This window comes from Elephas maximus, chromosome 5, assembly GCF_024166365.1.
Source record: "Elephas maximus indicus isolate mEleMax1 chromosome 5, mEleMax1 primary haplotype, whole genome shotgun sequence".
In the NCBI taxonomy this organism is placed as follows: Eukaryota; Metazoa; Chordata; class Mammalia; order Proboscidea; family Elephantidae; genus Elephas; species Elephas maximus.
The window spans coordinates 72,643,327-72,656,275 of NC_064823.1; the positions used below are offsets into that span (position 1 = coordinate 72,643,327).

The 12,949-nt window shown below is 39.1% G+C and overlaps 1 protein-coding gene across 1 annotated transcript in view; it reads left to right on the plus strand.

Annotated features, from left to right (window-relative positions):
- Positions 1-12,949, plus strand: part of HELQ (helicase, POLQ like) — a 508,107-nt gene that overhangs the window by 62,844 nt on the left and 432,314 nt on the right. The gene's annotated exons all lie outside the window — the stretch shown is intronic.

Consider the following 12,949-nt stretch of genomic DNA (forward strand, 5'->3'; position numbering starts at 1 on the left):
ATAAGATTGTCCCAAGCTCATCTATATCCCTAACCCCTTATGTGGGTGCTCTTTCCTTTATATAAGCATTGTGGCCCTCTCATTGATGCCCATATTTTTTTTCTGCTATTAGTTTATAATCTCCCAGAGGGCTGAAATATGTTTTACACACAGTATCTATCACATTTTACTGCACAAAGTAGGAACACCTGTGAAGAATGAATACTAGTTAAATCAACAATTTGAAGAGTCTCTTTAATCACAAGTTAAATATAGCCTCTGCCCACTCTCTGTTCAGAATTATAGCCCAAATGTAGCTGTTTCTGGTACAAGCGAAAAAAGGGTGAAAACTAGCAATATTTATGAGTATGGAAGTGGTTTGATCAAAGTACTACTCACCTGTCTAAAAGATGTCCATTAGAAACTTTGCAAATAGATCTACAGCTTAAGTTCTTTAGCCTTAAAATTTTAGACCACGAAAATATAGCAGTCACTTGCCTAGTACTTTGTCTCTACTGGGCACTGCTGTAAGTGCTTTATGACAACTAATTTTGTCCTTACAGGAATCCTATGAAGCAGGTACTGTCACTGTTCCCATTTTACTCAGTTACAATGAGTGTACTGAGACACAGAGGAATTAACTTGCCCAAGTTGTGTACTAGTTAGTAGCAGAGCAGGGATTCAAGCCAGGCAGGCTTAGTCTGAAGTCCATGCACTTAACCGTTATTGCTTTGGTAGAATTGGTCTCTCTAATCCCTTCCTTAGTGTCCCTTTCACCTGGCCTTGATGTTATCCTCAGCATTACTTCCCCTATCCTCCCCCACCCAATCTTTACATTTCTTCATATGAATCAAAGTATAGCATCCTAATGTCTTAGTAGAATCTTGGGCTTCACCACACATGTTCCATTTGCTGCAGCTAAAAAGATCGTTAAAAGAGCACCTGGCTAGCCTGCTGGCAGCTTGGGCCAGGTACTGAGGTGTGCTCACAATGATCCATAGTCTGGTAACCTGTAAGTTACCATAACTGGTATTCAGGATATTTTTAAATCTGGAAACTCCAATTTTATTAGTTTGACCAAGTAAGTAAGACTCTAAGTAAGCCCTGACTCTTGCTGACCAAATTTATAAAAGACTGATTTATCATCCCAAATTAATGTATTAACTTAAAATTGGAGTTAGGGACTTCCGGCCAACATGGCGCCATAGAAGCCCCACGCCATCCCTCCACCACAAAGACCCGAAAAAGTAAAACAGAGACAAATGTCATTCCTGGAACCTGAAGTGTCGAATGAAGAGATAACTCAGCCAAGCACTGAATGGAATAAGAAAATGACAGGACAGAGAACGAGGAGAGATACACGCTGAAGGCCCCATCTGCTAATACAGCACGGTTCTGCCATCTTGGACTCCTGTTGGGGACTGGCAGACAGGGAGCATGGGAAAGCAGCTTCGCAGAACTCCCAGCAGGAGACAGAGCACAGGTAACCAGCGATACATGCTTTCCCATCCCACATTCTCTCCTGGCTGCTCTACCTCTGAGCTTCCCGGCTGGCTGTGGTGGCTCAGCTGACCAGTTAGTTAGTGCAGCGTCCATGCCACTTGGATTTGCCCCATCCACGTCAGAGATAGGTGGACGGGGAGTGTGAGAAAACAGATCCACAAAGTTCCCAGCAGGAGACACAGCACGCGGTAACAAGCAATATACGCTTTCCTAACCCCTCCTTCCTCCCCTCCCTCGGACTCCTCTGTTTCCCACCAGCTGCAGTTTCTTGACTGGGAGGCAACTGCTTTGGCCTCAGGCTGCTTCGATTCTCCCTGCCCACACTGGCCGGACCCCTGAGCTGCTATAGGTTCTTTCCGTCTCTTTTGGTTTCTTCTGTGTCTCCTACCGCCACCCCCTCCTTTCTCTGAACACCTGGCTCCATGTGCCATGTGCCATCTTTGCTTCTTGAGAGGCTGTGAAGCCACGCTTAGCTGGGAACCACTCCCCTGGCCTGCGACACCACGCTAGTGGGAGCCCTGGAGCTTTTTTCCTTGTTTTGCTTTGTTCTCTTTTATTTTCCTTTGTTTGTTTTCTTTTTCTTTTCACAGCTTTGGAGCCACTTCTAGCTGGGCTGCACTGCACGGTTTAGGAGCTACTCCCCCAATCTGCGCATCCATGTAGATAGAATCCCTGGGGGCATTTCTTTTTCTCTTTTCTCTCTTTTTCCCTCTCTGTCTTTCTCCATTTCTCAGTTCTCATCCTTATCTTCTTTTCTTGTCTCCTGAATACCTGGTGCTGTGTGACATCTATACCCCCTCTAGCCAGGCAGTTCTGCACAGCCTGAGAGCCACTTCCCCAGCCTTAGCAGCCCCACTGGTGTGACTCTGGGACTCCTGGGGGTTTTTCTTTTCCAGATTTTTATCTGGTTACCTTTTCTTTCTTTTTCCCTCTTTTTTTTTTTTTTTTTTTCTCTTCTTTTCTCATCTATCCACTCCAGTGGCAAGCTCCCTTAACACTCTTTTCTTTATTTGTTTGTTTGCTTGCCTTTTTTTTTTTTTTTTTTGGTTGGGAGTTTTTTGATTACCGTTTCAATCTCTTTTTTTGTTATGGGTCTATTTAGTTGTTCTACTTCTGATTGTGTTAGTTTAGGTAGGTAGTGTTTTTCTAGGGATTCATCCATTTCTTCTAGGTTTGCAAATTGGTTAGAGTACAATTTTTCATAATAATCTGATATGATTCTTTTAATTTCAGTTGGTTCTGTTGTGATGTGGCCCTTCTCGTTTCTTATTCGGGTTATTTGTTTCCTTTCCTGTATTTCTTTAGTCAGTCTGGCCAATGGTTTATCAATTTTGTTAATTTTTTCAAAGAACCAGCTTTTGGCTTTGTTAATTCTTTCAATTGTTTTTCTGTTCTCTAATTCATTTAGTTTAGCTCTAATTTTTATTATTTGTTTTCTTCTGGTGCCTGGTGGATTCTTTTGTTGCTCACTTTCTATTTGTTCAAGTTGTAGGGACAGTTCTCTGATTTTGGCTCGTTTTTCTTTTTGTATGTGTGCATTTATCGATATAAATTGACCTCTGAGCACTGCTTTTACTGTATCCCAGAGGTTTTGATAGGAAGTGTTTTCATTCTTGTTGCATTCTATGAATTTCCTTATTCCCTCCTTAATGTCTCCTATAACCCAGTCTTTTTTCAGCAGGGTATTGTTCAGTTTCCAAGTATTTGATTTCTTTTCCCTGATTTTTCTTTTATTGATTTCCCTTTTATGGCCTTATGGTCTGAGAAGATGCTTTGTAATATTTCAGTGTTTTGGATTCTGCAAAGTCTTGTTTTATGACCTAATATGTGGTCTATTCTAGAGAATGTTCCATGTGCGCTAGAAAAAAAAGTATACTTTGCAGCTGTTGGGTGGAGTGTTCTGTATAAGTTAATGAGGTCAAGTTGGTTGATTGTAGCAATTAGGTCTTCTGTGTCTCTATTGAGCTTCTTACTGGATGTCCTGTCCTTCTCCGAAAGTGATGTGTTGAAGTCTTCTACTATAATTGTGGAGGTATCTATCTCACTTTTCACGTCTGTTAAAGTTTGTTTTATGTATCTTGCAGCCCTGTCATTGGGTGCATAAATATTTAATATGGTTATATCTTCCTGGTCAATTGTCCCTTTTATCATTATGTAGTGGCCTTCTTTATCCTTTGTGGTGGATTTAAGTCTAAAGTCTATTTTGTCAGAAATTAATATTGCTACTCCTCTTCTTTTTTGCTTATTGTTTGCTTGATATATTTTTTTCCATCCTTTGAGTTTTAGTTTGTGTTTCTAAGTCTAAGGTGTGTTTCTTGTAGGCAGCATATAGACGGATCGTGTTTCTTTATCCAGTCTGAGACTCTCTGTCTCTTTCTTGGTGCATTTAGTCCATTTACATTCAGCGTAATTATAGATAAGTATGTGTTTAGTGTTGTCATTTTGATGCCTTTTTATGTGTGTTGTTGACAATTTCATTTTCCCACTTACTTTTTTGTGCTGAGACGTTTTTCTTTGTAAATTGTGTGTTCCTCATTTTCATAGTATTTGACTTTATGTTTGCTGAGTCGTTTTGTTTTTCTTGGTTTTTATTTTGAGTTATGAAGTTGTTATAACTTTTTGTGGTTACCTTAATATTTACCCCTATTTTTCTAAGTAAAAACCTATCTTGTATTGTCCTATATTGCCCTGTTTCCCTTTCCATATGGTAGTTCTGTACCACCTGTATTTAGTCCCTCTTTTTGATTATTGTGATCTTTTACATATTGACTTCAATGATTCCCTATTTTGAGTGTTTTTTTCTTTTTTGAATTAATCTTGATTTGTTTTTGTGATTTCCCTATATGAGTTGATATCAGGATGTTCTGTTCTATGACCTTGTGTTGTGCTGGTATCTGATATTATTGGTTTTCTGACCAATTTCCTTTAGTAATTCTTGTAACTTTGGTTTGGTTTTTGCAAATTCTCTAAGCTTGTGTTTACCTGTAAATGTTTTAATTTTGCGTTCATATTTCAGAGAGAGTTTTGCTGGATATATGATCCTTGGCTGGCAGTTTTTCTCCTTCAGTGCTCTGTATATGTCATCCCATTGCCTTCTTGACTGTATGGTTTCTGCTGAGTAGTCTGAACTTATTCTTATTGATTCTCCCTTGTAGGAGACCTTTCTTTTATCCCTGGCTGCTTTTAAAATTTTCTCTTTATCTTTGGTTTTGGCAAGTTTGATGATAATATGTCTTGGTGATTTTCTTTTTGGATCAATCTTAAATGGGATTCGACGAGCATCTTGGATAGATATCCTTTCGTCTTTCATGATGTCGGAGAAGTTTTCTGCCAACAGATCTTCAACTATTCTCTCTGTGTTTTCTGATATCCCTCCCTGTTCTGGGACTCCAATCACACGCAAGTTATCCTTCTTGATAGAGTCCCACATGATTCTTAGGGTTTCTTCATTTTTTTTAATTCTTTTATCAGATTTTTTTTCAGCTATATTGGTGTCAATTCCCTGGTCCTCCAGATCTCCCACTCTGCATTCCAATTGCTTGAGTCTGCTCCTCTGACTTCCTATTGCGTTGTCTAATTCTGTAATTTTATTATTAATCTTTTGGATTTCTGAATGCTGTCTCTCTATGGATTCTTGCAACTTATTAATTTTTCCACTGTTCTTGAATAATCTTTTTGAGTTCTTCAACTGCTTTTTCAGTGTGTTCCTTGGCTTTTTCTGTAGATTGCCTTATTTCATTTCTGAGTTCATCCCTGATGTCTTGAAGCATTCTGTAAATTAGTTTTTTATATTCTGTATCTGATAATTCCAGGATTGTATCTTCATTTGGGAAAGATTTTGATCCTTTAATTTGGGGAGTTGTAAAAGCAATCGTGGTCTGCTTCTTCATGTGGTTTGATATCGACTGCTGTCTCCGAGCCAACACTAAGATATTGTAGTGATTTAGTCTATATTTGCTCACTGAGTCTTATCTTGTTTTGTTTTCTTTCAATATACATAGATGGGCTACTAGATTGCACTATATTGTAGCCCTTGACTCACTTATGTCCTATTACCAGCTGGTTTGGGCTGTTACCAGATATATAAGCCTAAGAGTCCATTCACTATTCTTGAGTAGAATCTGATTTTGGGTCACCAAGCGTGTGGTGCAGACTGTCACCTATCCACCTAGAGAGTAGTGGTGATAGTTGTGTGCATCAGATTCTAGTAGCAGCAGGGGTTCACACTCGGGGGGGGCAGGATGCTGACAGGCTTCCCCCAAGTGCCAGTGAGGTAGGTGTGTCTCTATTCCTAAACACTTTGGTGGGCGGGCTCTGCTGCTGTACCTTAGGCCCCCAATGCAAGTACCTCTACAGATTGGTAGGTGTCACCTTCCTTAGACCCCTAAGGCAGGAGGCTAGGTGGTCTAGGGGGAGCTTCAGCCCTCAGTTCCCAGTTGTGAGTCAGCGAGGGCTCTGTTGAATATGCAGAGATATCAGACCTGGGAAACTTGTCTTTCCAGTAATCCGCTAAAACAATTACAGTCAGATCCCTATCAGAAATGCTTTTACATTATAATAGCCACCTTGTTCCCTGTAGGGATGAAAGCCCAAGACCGTGGATCACATATGCTTGGCTAGAGCTGGTTCTGTGTTTTTAGTCCAATTAGGGAAGGATTTTTGGTCCCTGGGTTTTTTGTAGCTGCTTCTCTCAGGCCAGGAGAATGGGTTAGGAAAAGACCAAAAAGAAAGAAAGAAAGAAAGAAAAACCACAGCACAGTTCACTCTCTGGGCTTAGGAAATTCCAATGTTAATGAAGCTGCCTGGGAAGGGGAAGGGGGTTCAGATAAATAGGAGAGAGTAGCATCCCAGAATATAGACAAAGTTACTTATCTTGCTAGGGGTGACTGTTTTATCTGAGATTCCCAAGGGGCGCGTCGACTGTGTGCCCTGGCTGGGTAGAGATTGTCTCTGAGGGTTAGGCCCGCGTCCCGTGCTCACGCTGTCTCAGAAGCGGTGGTTAGTTCCTCCAGTCCCAGTCCAAAGCCCAGTGCTTGCTTGTTTTGGGCTCCTGTTTTTCTCTCCTCTCTCTCCTCTTTCCCATACCTGTCTTAGCTCCACATATCACAACCTCTCCCCTCTTGCCTGCCTACCTGCACCATGCACTGAGCATCAAACCCGTGAGCAGCACATGCATGGCCCACTGGAACCTGCCCAGCACTGATTCCTGGTCTGCCCTGTTGGCCCTAGTATGTGCCACAAACAACCCATCCCAGCCCCTTCCCTGCAGCTTGATCTGCCCTGCTGCACCATAGCTGAATGACTGGCCCTGTCCACTGGACAAGGAGGTGAAAAGTACTGTGACTACAGACGAGCAAACAACAAAGAAGGTTGTCTGCTCATCTGCTTGCCTGCCTGCTCAGACATAACAAAATAGAATAAAAAAGCAGGACGAAACAAACAAATCTACAATCAAGAAATGAGTAAAATAACTACTGAATGTCCTGAATATAGCAGACAATATCAAAATATACTAAAAAGACTGGACAGGATGGTTCCAGTAGGCATCCAAATTAAGCACCAGATGACTTTCCAGTAGAAGAAAAGGCACTAGAACTACCTGACAGGGAATTCAAATCTCTAATCAGAGCAATCCAAGAGTTGAAGCAAAAAGTCGACAAAAACGAGGAAATAATAGACAAATTTATGGAAAAGGCAGACAAATTCATGGAAAATACAGACCAAAAAAAGGGAAAATTCAGGAAAATAATACAGGAACAAACTGCCAAAACAAATTCACAACTAGAAATCATACAAAAACAACAATTAGAAATCCAAAGGATGAACAACAAGATTTCAGAAATAGACAGTGTCATGGAAGGGCTGAGAAGCAGGTTTGAAATGAAGGAAGACAGAATCAGTGAAATTGAAGACAAACACTTGGATACAATTCTGTTTGAGGAAAAATCAGAAAAAAGAATGAAGAAACCCTGAGAATTACGTGGGATACAATTAAAAGCAAAAATTTGCAGGTGATCAGAGTTCCAGAACAGAAACAGAAAACAGAGAGGATCATTGAAGAATTGCTGACAGAAACTTCCCTAATATCATGAATGATGAAAAGCTGGCCATCCAAGAAGCTCAATGAACTCCACATAGGATGGACCCCAAAAGAAAAACACCAAGGCATATCATAATCACACTCGCTAAAACCGAAGACAAAAAATCCTGTGAGCAGCTCGAAAAAACAAAAAGTCACATACAAAGGAGAAACAATAACACTAAAAAACACTAAGCTCCGATTATTCAGCAGAAACCGTGCAGGCAAGAAGGCAATTGGGATGACATATGTAAAACCTTGAAAGAAAAAAATTGCCAACCAAGAATCATATATCCTGCAAAACTTCTGTTCAAATATGATGGTGAAATTAGGACATTGCCAGATAAACAGAAATTAAGGGAATATGTAAAAACCAAACTGCACTTACAAGAATTATTAAAGAGAGTCCTTCAGTCTGAGAACAAACAACATCAGACCACAGCCTGAATCTAGGATGCACGATTGTACCAGCTAGATACCAACCCAAGAAATGAATGCTCAAGGACTATCTGAAACCAAAACAATTGCAACAGGGAGTCAGAGAGGTTAATCTGTAAATGAAAACAACATCAGGACAATAAAAGAGGGAATAAATGGTATAGGTATAGAACTTTCTAATGCAGAAGAAGGCAAGGTGATACGAAGTACTAATAGACTGGTTCAAACCTAGGAAGATGAGGGTAAATTTCAAGGTAAGGACGAAGGAAGTTAACAAACCTACTTATCAAAATAAAGAGGAAAAACAAAGTCTCAATAAAAACAAAACCTACAAAAATAAAAGAAATTCACAAACAGAAGGAACTCAGCACAGGAGAATAAGAGGAATAAAGAAAATGTTAGCACCATTAAAAAAAAAAAGCTACAAAATGACAGCAATAAACTCACACCTATCAATAATTACACTGAGTGTAAAAGGCCTAAATGCGCCCATAAAGAGACACAGAGTGGCAGAATGGATTAAAAAACAGGATCCATCAATATGCTGTCTACAAGACACCTTAGAAACAAAGATGTAAATGTATTAAAAATCAAAGGATGGAAAAAATTTATCAAGCAAATAACTACCAAAAACAGCAGGAATGGCAATACTAATCTCAGATAAAATAGACTTGAAAACAAAACCCACCATAAAAGACAAAGAAGGGCACTATATAATGATTAAAGGGACAATCCATCATGAACACAACCATAATAAACATCTACACACCCAATGACAGGGCTCCAAAATACATAAAACAAACTCTTAACAGCACTGAAAACAGAAATTGACAGTTCCACAATAATAGTAGGAGACTTCAACACACCACTCTCAGTAAATGACAGAACTTCTAGAAAGGAACTCAACAAAGATACATAAGAGCTAAACAGTGCAATCAGCCAACTTGATCTCATAGACATATGTAGAACACTCCACCCAACGGCTGCAAAGCACACATTGTTTTCCAAAGCACATGAAATATTCTCCAGAATAGACCACATCTTAGGCCACAGAGCAACCCTCAACAAAATCCAAAACACTGAGATAATACAGAGTATTTTCTCTGACCACAATACGATCAAAGTAGAAATTAACAAACGGAGGAGTAAGGAAAAAAAAAAAAATCAATTACATGGAAACTGAATACATCCTGCTTAAAAACAATTGGGTAATAGAAGAAATCAAAGATGGAATCAAAAAGTTCCTAGAATCAAATGAGAATGAAAACACATCACACTAAAACCTTTGGGACTCAGCAAAGGCAGTCCTCAGAGGTCAACTTATAGCACTAGATACACACATCAAAGAATAAGGGACAAAATAAAAATATTTGTTACACAACTTGAACAAATAGAGAACAGCAAAAGGAGCCCACAGCCACCAGAAGAAAGGAAATAATAAAGATCAGAGCAGAAATAAATGAAATAGAGAATAGAAAAACAATAGAAAGAATCAACAAAACCAAAAGTTGGTTCTTTGAAAGGATCAATAAAATGAACCAAACTGACAAAAGAAAAACAGGAGAGAATGCAAATAACCCCAAAAAGGAATGAAATGGGGGACATTACAATAGACCCAACTGAAATAAAAGAGATCATAACAGAGTATTATGAAAAACTATACTCCAACAAATTTGAAAACCTAGAGGAAATGGACAGATTTCTGGACACACAACCTACCCAAACTAACACAAAATGATGTTGGAAATCTGAACAGACCCATAACAAGAGAAGAGATTGACAAGGTAATAAAAAAAATTCCCAAACAAACAAAAAAAGAGCCCTGGCCCAGATGGCTTTACTGGAGAATTCTACCAAACATTCAGAGAAGAGCTCAAACCAATGCTACTCAAACTGTTTCAGAACATACAAAAGGAAGTGATACTTCCAAATTCATTCTATGAAGCGAGCATAACCCTGATACCAACACCAGTCAAAGACACCATAAAAAAAGAAAATTACAGACCAATATCTCTCATGAATATAGATGCAAAAATTCTCAACAAAATTCTACCCAATAGAATTCAGCATCATTTCAAAAAAATAATGCACCACAACCAAGTAGGATCCATACCAAGTATGCAAGGATGGTTCAACATTAGAAAATGAATCAATGTAATCTACCACATAAATAAAAGAATTACATGATCATCTCAATCGACACAGAAAAGGCATTTGACAAAGTCGAACACCCATTCCTGACAGAAACTCTCAATAAAATAGGTATAGAAGGGAAATTTCTCAACATAATAAAGGGCATCTATGTAAAACCATTGGCTGACATCATTCTCAGTGGAGAGAGGCTGAAAACATTCCCCTTGAGAACAGGAACAAGACAAGGATGCCCTTTATCACCACTCCTATTTGACATTGTGTTGGAGTCTTAGCTAGAGCAATAAGGCAAGAAACAGAAATAAAGGGCGTCCAAATTGATAATGAAGAAGTTGAACTGCCCTTTTTTGTGGATATGATAATCTATGTAGAAAGTCCAAAAGACTCCATGAGAAAACTACTGAATCTAACAGAAAGATTCAGCAGATTAACAGGACACAAGATAAACATACAGAAATCAGTTGGATTCCTATTCACCAATAAAGAGAATGATGAAAAGGAAATCCGGAAAAAATACCATTTATAATAGCCCCTAAAAAATTGAAATACTTGGGAATAAATCTAACCGGGATGTAAAAGACCTATACAAAGAAAACCACAAAACACTACTGCAAGAAACCAAAAAAGACCTACATAAACGGAAAAACATACCATGCTCATGGATAGGTAGACTCAACATTGTCAAAATGACAATTCTACCCAAAGCAATTTACAAATACAATGCAATACCTATCCAAATACCACCAACATTCTTTAAAAAGTTGGAAAAACTTATCATTAACTTTATGTGGAAAGGGAAGAAGCCCCAGATAAGTAAAGCACTATTGAAGAAGAAGAAAGTAGGAGGACTAGCACTAGCCGACCTCAGAACCTACTATACAGCTACGGTAGTCAAAACAGCCTGGTACTGGTACAATGACAGATCCATGGACCAATGGAACAGAATTGAGAACCCAGATGTAAATCCATCCACCTATGGTCACCCGATCTTTGACAAGGGCTCAAAGTCCATCAAATGAGGAAAAGACAGTCTTTTTAACAAATGGTTCTGGCAAACCTGGATGTCCATCTGCAAAAAAATGAAACAGGACCCATACCTCACACCATATACAAAAACTAACTCAAAGTGGATCAAAGACCTAAATATAAAGCCCAAAACCTTGAAGTTCATATAAGAAAAAATAGGATCAATGCTAGAGGCCCTAATACACGGCATTAACAGGATACAAATCACAACCAACAGCACACAATCTCCAAAGGATAAGCTAGATAACTGGGGTCTTCTAAAAATTAAACACACTCATCAAAAGACTTCACCAAAGGAGTAAAAAGAAAACCTACAGACTGGGAAAAAAAAAATTGGCTATTACAAATCAGACAAACGTCTAATCTCTAAAATGTACAAGAAAATCCAACACCTCAACAACAATAAGACAAATAATCCAATTTAAAAATGGGCAAAGGAACAGACACTTCACCAAAGACATTCAAGCAGCCAGTAAATACTCGAGGAAATGCTCGTGATCTCTAGCCATCAAAGAAATGCCAATCAAAACCACAATGAAATACCATCTCATCCCGGCATTACTGGCATGAATCAATAAAACAGAAAATAAAAAATGTTGGAGAGGCTGCACAGAGATCGGAACTCTTATGCATTGCTGGTGGGAATGCAAAATGATACAACCATTTTGGAAAATGATATGACACTTCCTTAGAAAGCTAGAAATAGAAATAAGATTTGATCCAGCAGTCCCACTCCTAGGAATATATCCTAGAGAAATAAGAGTCATCACACGAATAAATATATGTACACCCATGTTCATTGCAGCATTGTTCACAATAGCAAAAAGATGGAAACAATTTAGATGCCCATCAAGAGATGAATGGATAAACAAACTGGTACATATACTCAATGGAATATTATGCAACACTAGAGAAGAACGATGAATCTGTGAAGCATCTCATAACACGAATGCATCTGGAGGACATTATGCTGAGTGAAATACATCAGTCACAAAAGGACAAATATTGTATGAAACCACTACTGTAAAAACTCATGAAAAGGTTTATATACAAAAATAAAGAATATTTGATGGTTACGAGAGAGAGGAGGGGTGGGAATGGAAAAACACTTAATAGATAATAGGTAAGTGGTAACTTTGATAAAAAAAAAAAAAATTTTTTTTTTTTTTTTTTAAGTGGTAACTTTGATAAAGGGTAAGACAGTACACAATACTGGGGAAGCCAGCACAACCTGTACAATGCAAGCCCATGGTTGCACCGTAGACACATGGACCTCAGGGTCCGAATTGCCAGGCTGAGGGCTGAGGGGACCATGTTCACAGGGAACCTCTAGCTCAACTGATATACAGAGTTTATAAAGAATATGTTCTATGTTCTATTTGGTGAGTAGTGTCCGGGGTCTTAAAAGCCTGTGAGCAACCATCTAGGATACTGCACTGATCTCATCCCTTCGGGAGCAGGGAAGAATGAAGAAACCTAAAGACATAAGGGAAAGATTAGTCCAAATGACTAATGGACCACATCTAGCACAGCCTCCACCAGACTGAGTCCAGTACAACTAGATGGTGCCCGGCCACCACCACGGACTGCTCTGACAGGGATCACAGTGGAGGGTCCTGGACAGAGCTGGAGAAAAATGTAGAACAAAATTCCAACTCAAAAAGAAAGATTTGCTGGTCTGACAGAGACTGGAGAAGCCCTGAGAGTATGTCCCCCAGACAGCCTTTCAGTTCAGTAATAAGGCCACTCCTGGGGTTCACCCTTCAGCCAAGG